Genomic DNA, 11,267 nt, shown 5'->3' with positions numbered 1-11,267 from the left:
TTCTAACTAGAGAAAATAGAACCCAAATAGCAGCTGAGTAACAGCCATTCCCAAGTCATTAATCTTTCTTTCTTCCTTCTTCATCTTTCTCTGAATATTTCTATGAAGATCTTTCTTGTTCAAATTTATTTTGACTTTCAAGCCCCAATACTTTCTGGAGTTTAGACTTTGTAACATATTGATATATTAATCAATTATAATTAATCAGTCAATTATAATGATACCCACATGCTTGACTATGTAACTTTGCAGGGCTTTCTTACTCTGGACAGAGCATTCTACCTGATCTCTTAACTCTGGGCTCAGCCACATGATTTACTTTAGCTAATGAGATATTATCAAGCAAAATGCAAACTTGTGTACCTCTGCCATTGCCACAGCCCACTTCCCAGATAACCTCCTGAGGATGAAAGTTATTCCAGTTATGCCAGCCAAGACTATACTAGATCAACCAATAGCCTTCCAACCTCCAGACAGGTGAACAAGCCTAGCCAAGATCAGCAGAGCTAATTAGCCAAACTGCAGCCAACTGTGTATGCACATAACCCTCAAATCACCTAGGTCCAGCCAAGATCAGCTAAACTCTACAGATTTCTAGGATAAACAAATGTTATTGCCATATGCCAATGATGCTTCATGGTTGTTTTCACTCAGCATTATTGTGGTAATAGATAACTAATACAGCCTTTCCTCCATGAACCTGCAAAAATTATGTCTGGAAGACTTAAGAATGAAAGAGGTAGGAGAGCTTTTCTTCATTCCTATCAGCTGCCTCTCATTTAAGCCTTGGGAGTGAAAAACCTTGGTGCATGACACTTACGACTTCCTCCAAATAGTCGACATCATGGCCAAAAGTCCCATAACTTAAGCCCCACAACAAGTAGAAGCTTGATGATTTCCTTCAATATAAAAAATTATCCATTTCCACCAATGGACATGATCACCAGCCACAGAGTCAACACTCAGTTTGACACTAATACACTCAAAATGGATGGCTTGTCTATTCTCTGTCACCCAGAACAATTTTACCATTGCAAGCTTGCTTTTGAAATATAAAATGTTGGGAGAGTTACAACTTTGTCTGCAGCTTGGATTTTCTTCTATTGCAAAGAGCTATTTTAAATGCCCTCAAACTTGTGTGGGAGTGCCAATCAGCCACATTTAATTGGCCAGACTGTGAGCCTCAGAGATGCAATGCTCTTTAGAAAATTAAACATAGACATGATTGTTACTTTGCTCTGTTATTGTGGCTACAGAATGGCAAACCAATCTGTTGAAACTGAAAAATCCAGCCACTCAATTATCTGTCAGGCCCACACAGCTAAACACCCCATAAGCAGATTTTTTTTCCTACTTAGCTAAGGCATATTATGATTGAATATATTGCTTGCTTGACATTGTGTATGGCCAAGACTCAAGGTCTTCATAACAGTCTGTCAGCTCCTCAGGAAAAGGTTGGTCTTGCAAATATAGACATTCATTCAGTCATTCATTCATTCACTTAACCTGTAAGAATTTATCATATATTAATTCTGCACCAGAAACTGTGTTAGGTTCTAGGAATAAGGAAAAGTTAAATAACAATTTGTTAAATAAACAACTACTAAGCAGGTAAGTCAGGAATAGAAGCTAGAATCTGGCTTTAAAGCAATGCTTCCCAACCTGAGGCAATTCTGCCCTCCCCATTTGCTGACGTCTGAAGACATTTTTAGTAATCATGACTGGAGGGGCAGGTGCTACTTGAATCTAGTGGGTAGAGGCCAGGCACACTGCTATACATCTTATAATTCACACAACAGCCCTCACCACAAAGGATTATCCAGCTCATAATGTTAACAGTGTGGAGACTGAGAAAACTTGCTCTAAAGCCATGCAACTGGACTAATTTCTTTGAGAACAAAGTTTCTGTCTGATCTATCATTGTATTATTTGTCCCAGAATGGAACCAGCACAGGCAGGTTTTCCATAAATGCTTGCTTGCTGGCTGGCTGGCTGCATGAATGGATGACCTCATACCTATAGATGGTAACAGTAGATGTATATAATGGGCACTGAGTTGTTTGGCCATCATAAACTTAAAAGACCGTTTAACATTTAAACCTAGAGTTTGGGTGGCTCCAAAAAGGGAAACGATCTGGTAATTTTGACTTGAATTTAACTAGATATGGTAGACTGTGCTTAGAGATGAATTTGGTGCTCCAGAAAACCCCAGAGGTCTGACCTTGGTCTCTTTCCTAGTTCCTCATTTACCTCAGATAAAATATGCTGGGCTGTTCTTTCAAAACTTTCTGGCCTAAAATGAAGATAATCTGTCTTCTTTCATTTCTAAACCACTGGGAATGAGAGTGAATTTGTCTTATCCAACGTTCTGTAGATTCATTTGGCCAATTATTCTACTTTGGTTCTGAACTCATTCCTAGTAAAGTACAATCTGTTGTAGATGTTAATTTTTAATGGTGTGATTTTGGCTTGTCCTTCAAACGAGTTGAATAGAAACACTGATTTATTTTCATTTCTTTCATCAATACCAGGGAACAGAATAAATTACTCAAGAACATGTTTTCTTGCCTTTGTTCCCCTCTCTCCAACAAGAGATTATGAAATTAAATGTCCAGGAGTTGATCTTCTTTATAACAGACTGGCAATGTACCTCACTTATCAATGAGGTATTGGGTTAGTGCTATAGAATGAGACATCCCAAAGCCAGCAGGACCCCATCCCTGTCTTTTGGGAGACCACAGTAAGAAGAAGCTCTGTAGTGTGGGTAAAATGCTGGCAGCTGCACCTGGTGTCCAGGACAGAGATCAGGTATGACCTTGAAAATTATTGACATATATATGTCTCCCATTGGATCACATGATCCTCAGGACAGAGGCCAGGACTTTATGAGAAAGCTTCTCCTACCCACCTTAAAGTTGGCTCTTCATTTGAAATCCTCCAAGGAAAATCACATAGTGGAACAAGTGTTTGGAAAACTCTTCTTCTTAAAGATTCAGATAAAATGTGTGAGTTTTGCTAACACAAATCTGGCCAGTCAGGTTCAGCTGTCCAATTGCCTGCCTTAAGACTATAGGCTGTATTTAAATAATACAGTTATTTGGAAACCTAACAAACAACTGTCATCACAACTGTTCTGATGAGCCAGATAGAGTTGGCCAAAGTTAAAAGAGGTGAAGAGAAAGATTTCTTTGTTTGTTCAACAAACATTTACTATGCCGGGCATGATGCCAGATACAGATGACACCAAGCACCAAGCATATATACTCATTGCTTTCAAGTTGCTTCCAGTCCACTATGGGAGATAGGCATAGGTTTATTTTGCTTTTGAGTTCCCTCTTCCTTTCTGTAATTATTTAAAATCCAAATAGAAATTCAAACTTCTCTGACTGCTTGCTTCTTTCTTCTCTTTTTAGCGGCCTTTACATTTCCTATCCCCTTCTCCAAATTTCTAGTATCATCCATGAAAAGGTATAAATAAGAAGTCCAAAGGCAGGAAGCTGCTAATGTTGGTTCATGGGTCACTATCAATCAAGGTCAGGATTCTGTAAGATTTTCTAATTCTTTTACTTATGTTAATTGCCTCATGTTACAGAATAACTATAGGAATTCCAGGCATTATATCTATAGGACACAGAAACAAAGAAAGAGGGAGAGCCTGGTCATCTATTTCAATTGAATATAACTCAATAAAGAATAGAAACCCTTTCTGGAAGGACCTACCCTATAAGTTTTGCCTTATATCTAGTTGTACAGTACCCTGGCACATGGCTACCCCTATCTGGAAGATAGCGTAAAGCAATGGATTATGGTTGGGGTTATTCAGCCAAGCAAAAGGGTCTCTCAAGCACTCTTGAAAATATCATTGAAGAAACAGATACTCATAAAGAATGTTTTTATAAATATATAAGAAGTCCATGAAGTCAGGAGCTTAGAAAATAATAAATGGGTTATACTACTTTGAATGCTTTATATATGTTGTCAGAATTAATCATTTCATCAACTCTATGGGGTAAATGTAATTATTAGTACAATTTCACAGACAAAGAAACTGATACAAAGAGGTAAAATGACTAGTCCAAGATCAGATAGTCAGGAAAGGAAGAGTCAGGGCGTAATCTTAGATCTTTAAAAACATTTATTCACCTGTTTCTCATTCTTGATTCTGTCATTAAGCACAAATGTGTACAATAAAACTAACTGAAGCATGAAATATGTTTGCATACACAAAGCATTGGTGAGGAACTGTAGTTGATAAATTTCCAGAACAAGTAAGCTTTAAACCAAGAATTTCAGGATAGTCGAAAGGTCAATTTATCGACTCCCTCATTCAAGCATCTGTGGAGCACCTACTAGATTTCATCTCTCGGCTGAGGACATAGATGAGAAAGACACATTTCCTTTTTGCATGTGGCTCATTGTAAATGACATGTAAATGGACAAATGGTCATGCAGAAGCATAAGCTATGAGGCACTATGTGAGCCCACTGAGGTTTTCTTCACGTTGGTCCTTCCAGAACCTGAAGCAAAGATCAAAATGAAAGATTCTTTGGGATGTCCAAGCCCAGGGTGTACAGGGTGAGGAAGTAAAGGGAAGTGAGGCAAAGATCATAGTAACATGAGGTAATGTAGGCCTCCGCTGTCCAGGGCTTCACAAGGAGCTGCACAGGCTATAGACCACTAATTAATGGCCCACAAAGATGTCCACAATCTAATCCTCAGAACCTGTGGATGTTATCTTACAAAGCAAAAGTGATTTTGCAAATGTTATTAGTTTAAAATCTTATGATAGGGTGAGTGTCATGAATTATCTAGGTGGGCCCAGTAGAAACACAAGACTCACTTTAAAAGAAACACAGGAGGATCTGTGTCAGAGAGAACGATTTGGCAACAGAAGCAGAGATCAGTGATGTAGAGCCATGAGCCGAGGAATGCAGGCAGCCTCTAGAAGCTGAAAAAGGCAAGGAAATTGATTCTTCCCAGAGCTTCCCGAGGAAATGCAGTCCTGCTAATTCATTTCATACTTCTGACCTCCAGATCTAAAAAAGAATTAATCTGTATTGCTTTAAACCACCTAGTTTGTGGTAATATGTTACAGGAACAAGAATATATCTGACCTGTTCCTTCCAAATATCTCCCATTCTCTATTTGGCAGGTTTTACCTTTCAGCCCCTTAGCAGCTGCTAGGAATCTATGTCCCATGCATCACAGCGGTTCATGTCCATCAGTGTGGACAAAGTGCTGACTAAGAGGGGAAAAAAGAGGTAGTTCAGGTAAACTGAGAAATGTCAAAGTTATAGCCGATGCTGAGAGTGACTAACTCTGCTTGGGAAGAAAATCATTGAAATACTTATCCAGTTCTTTCTGTAGACTGATGCCATTTTATAGAGAGCAGTTTTTGTTGCCTGCCTAGCATCCAATCACCAGTTCTTTGAGTAACTGCATCCTATTTCCTTGGGAAACCACCCTTCCTAACCCTATCCATGTCCCAAAGTGAGCTTACCTCCTGATTTATTCCAGAAAGAGGGATGGTCAGGACTTAGCCCATTACAGCACAAAATTCCTCACCACAACAATTGGCTCAGGAATAGGCATGGGCCCAAACCTGGCCAATATTGCACCTACCAGGCCACAGAGATTGGTTCAGGTCAGTGTCCATGACCCAGTCAGTTTAGTGGGTCTTAGTTCCGAAACATGTTGGGAATAATACATCATCCTTTTTACCCATTCATCTTGGAACTGAGAGTATGTCAACCTGGAATTTCCCAGGGTGTTAAGCCAGAATGAGAGGAGAAAAGAGGACACACTAAAACAATAGTTGGCCTTCTGAATCCAATCATACCTAAACTTATAGGTGGACTTCACATGTATGTGATTCAATACATTTTCATTAACATAAGTCAATTTGAGGGGGTTTAGTTTTTTAAAGATTTCCAATACAGCACTTCCTCAGGGTCACATTATCACCAATAGGAAGTCCTCTTATTATAGATTTAGATGCTTCCAGAGAGTGGAATAAGTAAGAAAGCCAAACACAGGCAGTAGCCCAAAATTTCTTGAGGACTTACAAGTCCTACAAAAACCCCAGCTGTACCTTGACACAGTATCTGCTATGCCTGGGCCCTTTCCCTAATGGCACTGGTCATGGCCACCTCAATAGATATCCTTAGAAAGTTGTTCTTTGTTCAGTCATACCACTTCTTACAGAACAGGAAAGCAGTAGAAAATCTATTTCTTGGAGTATGAACAACTTGACTGTAGATTAGAGTGATGGCTGATCTGTTTGCACTGTCCAGCCCCCAGTGCAGTGATTCTAGTGATTAGATGTGGCCAATTCTAGCCTCTGTGAAATAGAAAATTGCTGCAATTGTCAGTGATAGGTCTGGCCCTGACTGAATCCAACCTGCCTACAGTCTCAAGCATAAAGGTATCTACCAACTCCAGTGGCCCCTGTTCAGAAACCAGGACACACCTCTCAGGAATGAAGAAAAGGCCATTTTCAAGGCAGTAATTACATAATATGTGGAATGAAACAAAAGGGAGACCCTCGAGCTCCATTACTTTGAAGGGTTTGTCAGTGTTTTCATTATAGTCCATTTCCTGCAGTAATTTATCTTCAGCTGTGAAGCTGAGCTGACAGCTGGGGCTTAGCACCCACAGGCCCAGCCCAGGAGAACTGCGTGGAGTTTAATTTAGTTGGAACTGTTGGGCCAGCTCCATGCTGAGGACTTGCAAACTATGAATTAAGTCCAAGTTTGGGTCCTCTGGCACTTTTGTGGCAGTTCTTGTTTGGAGCATCCTCAATAGCTCACCTGCAAATTGTGCTTTCCTGACAGACTAAACTATCTGAGGCTAGGAATGAAAGCAGGAGAGTCATTTTTTATACTCTTCAAGGGACTATATTTTGGGAGGGAGGAGAAGAGATTTTATAGTTGAAATCTGTGAATGTAATTTATACTTCAAGATTTTAAGTGTCATTTAAAGTCTGATAATCACTTAGAAGTTATCTTCTGCCTTCTCTCTTTATATGGTCCTTAAATGACCCCTGTTTTCAGCCTTAGGTGCAGGCTCTGAGTCCTCCTAAGGAAAGTGAGACATGATTTGCAAGGTTCCCAGATCCACCGCAGGTCATCTATCTCCTTGGACAGACAGTCCCAGAGCCTGGGCCTTGGAACAGCAAAGCCAAGTCCTAGAAATCAAGGTGAGGATGAACCCCAGAAATAGCTCCCAGGGTGGCCAATGCCCAGAATTAAGTCTAGAATCCAACCTAGAACCCAGCAGTCTCTCTTTATAGTCAGACAAGAGGCTGGGGTGTAGAAAATCAGTCTGAAAAGGTCTTTCCCCTGTACTTTTTGCCTTGACCTTCTTGGGAGCTAATAGCTAAACAATCTATGGCCATTCTACAGATATTGTTTTCTATAAGCCATGGACCTTTCCACAAGCCCCTGGAGTTCTCAAGTCATTGTCTTCATCCTCACCATCACACCCACCATCAACGACCTCCGTTAAAGTCAAGTCCACCATTATCAATACCATCATCAATCTCATCAAGAATACTATTGAAAACTTACCTCAAGGCAGGCCCTGTGCCATGTAGTACATGTGTGTTCTCAGTTGATCCCCACTACAAGCCTCAGTGTATGAGTTTTTATCCTCATTTTACAGTGTAAGAGACTGAGTCTTGAAGAGGCAAGGCAACTCACCCAAGGTTACCAAGATGGGAAGCCAGAACAGACTGACCCAGCACTCAGGTTCTGAATCACTATGGGACAGGACACTATCTATCAACACAGTGTAGACGTCCCAAGAAGTTGACTGAGAGATAGCGTTTGAAGGTCAGTGTGTATATTAGGGGGAGTCTTTGGGATCAATACCTGTTGAAAGGAGGAGAAGGAAGCAGAAGTATGCAGCAAGTAAGTCAGGCTCTGAGGCAGAACCAATCACAGCCCTGGTTCACAGCACAGGGTGCTCTGCAGCTCAAATAGTCTGCCTGTTACATTGCCCTATCTTGGGATAAGATGGCTGGGCCTTTATATCTTGTATGAGTTTCCTATGGCTACAGTAATAAATTAAATATAGTAACTTATTTAATTCTTACCACAACCACAAGAGGTGGGTATGATTCTCTCCACTTTACAACAGGGAATACTAAGGGCAGAGAGTTTTAATAAATTGATCAAAACCACATAGCTAAGGAGTTACAGAGCTAAGACTTGAATCGTGGTCTGGTGCTAAAATCTGAGATTGTGTGGGCTACATCCTCACTTTGAATGTCAAGCAAGGACATTTGGGACCTACTTTGTACTCCCAGTGATCATAGGGAGCTTCTCCATAAGAGATGGGCCTGGTGAAACTAGCTTTTGGGAAGAGGCATCAGGGAGCAGGGGTGGTGCCAGAGGCTACTACAGTACTGTGGGGAGAGTCATTCAAACCATAACAAAGGGAAGGCAATGAGAGGGATAGGTGGCTTGAAGGAAAGAGAGGTTTCAAGGGTACACATTGGCAGGGAGCCTGGGGGGTGCAAAAAATGAAAGCATTTTGGAAAATAAAACAGCAAAGTTAGGAAATGTTGGTGTAGGGATAGCAAAAGGAATTTATTTTGCAGCCTGTTGAGCTTGAGGCTACTGAGGAACATCTAGAGGGAAATTTTAAAAAATATATTAAGTCACTTTCGATATCTCCTTTAATGATTTTCTGACTTTTAATGAGTCAGAAACTCATTAAAAAATACTTATGTTTAAAGAAGCATGTGTTGGCTCATATAATAACTGAGAAGGGTTAGGTGCTGCCTTTAGGAAGACATCAGGGCTCCAATCCTTTCCATCTCTGAGAAGACAGACATCATGACTACCAGAAGCCCCAGACTCCAGTCCTAGCAGGTTAGCAACTTGGGTGAGAGTTGGGGGGAGAGGGGGAGAGTAGAAGAGGGAGAGGGAGAGAGAGCACTTTTCAGACTCCCAGGCCTCTGGCAGTCAATATCCCCTCACTGAAATAGGGGAAGTAGGGGTATCTCTACTGACAGCCTCTCCAGAATCACTTTAATGAGTAGGTTGGTGTTACCATTCTGCAAGAAGTACATTCCAGAAAGGGGATCATTCAGAAGGCAAGATTGGAGAAGAAGGTCTGAGTTTATGATTCTTTTTAAAAAGCACTTCCTGGCTTTTTCTTAAGTCTCTTCTTGACTTTCCTCTGGGTCTCCAGGTTGCAGGTGCTGCTTAGGAGTAAGGAATGCCTGTGCCTTTAGCGCAGGTAATTGAGAGTTGATGTATAGGAAAAAGCGGCAGCCCCTTTGCAGTTATATTGCTTGTTTTGTTCACAGTTACCTGCAATATGGCAGGACTGCAGATGGATAGAAATATGCTTCAGTGTAACACATTTACAGCAGGGGGAGAAACGCCCCCCAAAACATAACTGCTCAATGCCAAAAGCTGTATTTTCATTTCCTAATCTGTGTTGCTCTCTGAATACTAAGAGACAGATGATTATTGCAGTAATTGACAATTGAGCTGTGGTCAGATGCTCAAGAGGTACTTTAAACAGTTGATCATAAATATAAAATCAGAGAATTATGATTTGCAGGAAAGGAAGATGAAAGCAAACCCTGGTAACAAAGTCTGAGATGGAGCTTAGAGCTAGGATTCAAAACTGAGTGAATGTAGGTCTTTAAAGCACGAGGAGGAATGGTCTAGGCGGAGGACATGTGATAGACATGGAGATGCTCCCAGATCCCGCTTCAGGAAGAATTTTGGCTCCAACCTGTGTGGTCAGAAGAAAGCCTTTAGCTGTTAGTCCCTTTCAAGGATTGCCTCAGCAGGCAGATCAGGAAGACTCACAGACAATAAGTGATTGAGGGAGTATGTGGCAAGCTAAGTAAAGCCTCCTAAGGCGTCCACATTTTGGAACCTATGAATCTGTTACCAGACAAGGCAAAAGGGACTTCGCAGATGTAATTAAGTTAAGGAGCTGTCAACCTAGTGTAAATCGGGAGGCTTTGCTTGATTTAAATGACAAAGCTTTATTCAAGGGTCTTAAGATTTGCAAGTTATCAAACACTTCCGGGTAACAACCAGAGTGTTCTGAAGAAAAGAGAAAAGTTGAGAATTCTTATAGTAAAAAGTACATTCTTGAGAAAAATTGGTCCTGCATTCTTTTCTTTTGTATTGATCCAAGATGGTGACCTTCCATATGTGGTCTGGATAATAGATATCGGGTGGTCTTAATACATGGACATTCTTTCCTAAGTTATTCAGAAAGTTCTCTATAGGATATATCCTATAGCGATGCATTAGATAGATGATAGATGATAGATACATAGATAGATAGATAGATAGATAGATAGATAGATAGATAGATAGATAGATAGATATAGAGATATAGAGATGTAGAGATATAGAGATATAGAGATATCTATATAGATAACCTCTAGGCATTGATGTACAACTGAAAAGTTCAAAAGTTTAAGTCCTCAGACTAGTTAAAGTAAAATCTATTCCTCATGCTTCATCTCATTCCGGTTTAACCAATTATGTCAGCTCGGCTATGGTGACTCCATTTTGTTTCTTCATACTTTCCTCAGACTTTAGATGGAGACATTATCCTGGATTATCTTGGTAGGCCCTATATGTAACCGCAAGGGTTCCCATATGAGGAAGGTAAGAGGGTCAGAGCTGGAGAAGAAAATGTGAAGATGGAAGCAGGAAAAATGAAATGTGGTGACAGGAGCAGAGGTTGATGTTAAATGCTTAGCACAGAGACTGAAGCAGCAGAGTAGCCAACAATTGATTTAACAGGTATTTATTGAATACTTAACTATAAGCCAGCTACTGTTGTTATGATTTAACACACGCACGCGCGCGCGCGCGCACACGCACACACACACACACACAGAGGCAATTTTGATTTCAAACTGCATGTAATCAATATCTTTATTCATTAATTCAGCAAACATGGACTGGTGCTTTCTACACATATCATAGTGCTGGACACTGAGATAGAGTAGTCCAGTAGGGTAGATAGATGACAGACATTTAAACAGACATTGTCAAATACCATCAGATTTCTGTCCTGTCACAGCCCTTAACTAGAACTTCTAAGAACATTGGTTTCTGAAATTCTGTGATAGTGTAATTTTTCTTCCCTGGAAATAGAAACAAGAAACCCTATGGAATACATTCAGGAGAGATAACTAAATTCCTCCTCTATTATCCAAGTCTTACTTTAGACAATATCCTTCCAACATCCTGTCCAATGAGAGAAACTCTAAACCTAAC

Source organism: Pteropus alecto, unplaced genomic scaffold (genome assembly GCF_000325575.1).
Source record: "Pteropus alecto unplaced genomic scaffold, ASM32557v1 scaffold7, whole genome shotgun sequence".
Lineage (NCBI taxonomy): Eukaryota > Metazoa > Chordata > Mammalia > Chiroptera > Pteropodidae > Pteropus > Pteropus alecto.
The sequence above is the reverse complement of the archived record's forward strand: the minus strand, read 5'-3'. Positions refer to the sequence as shown.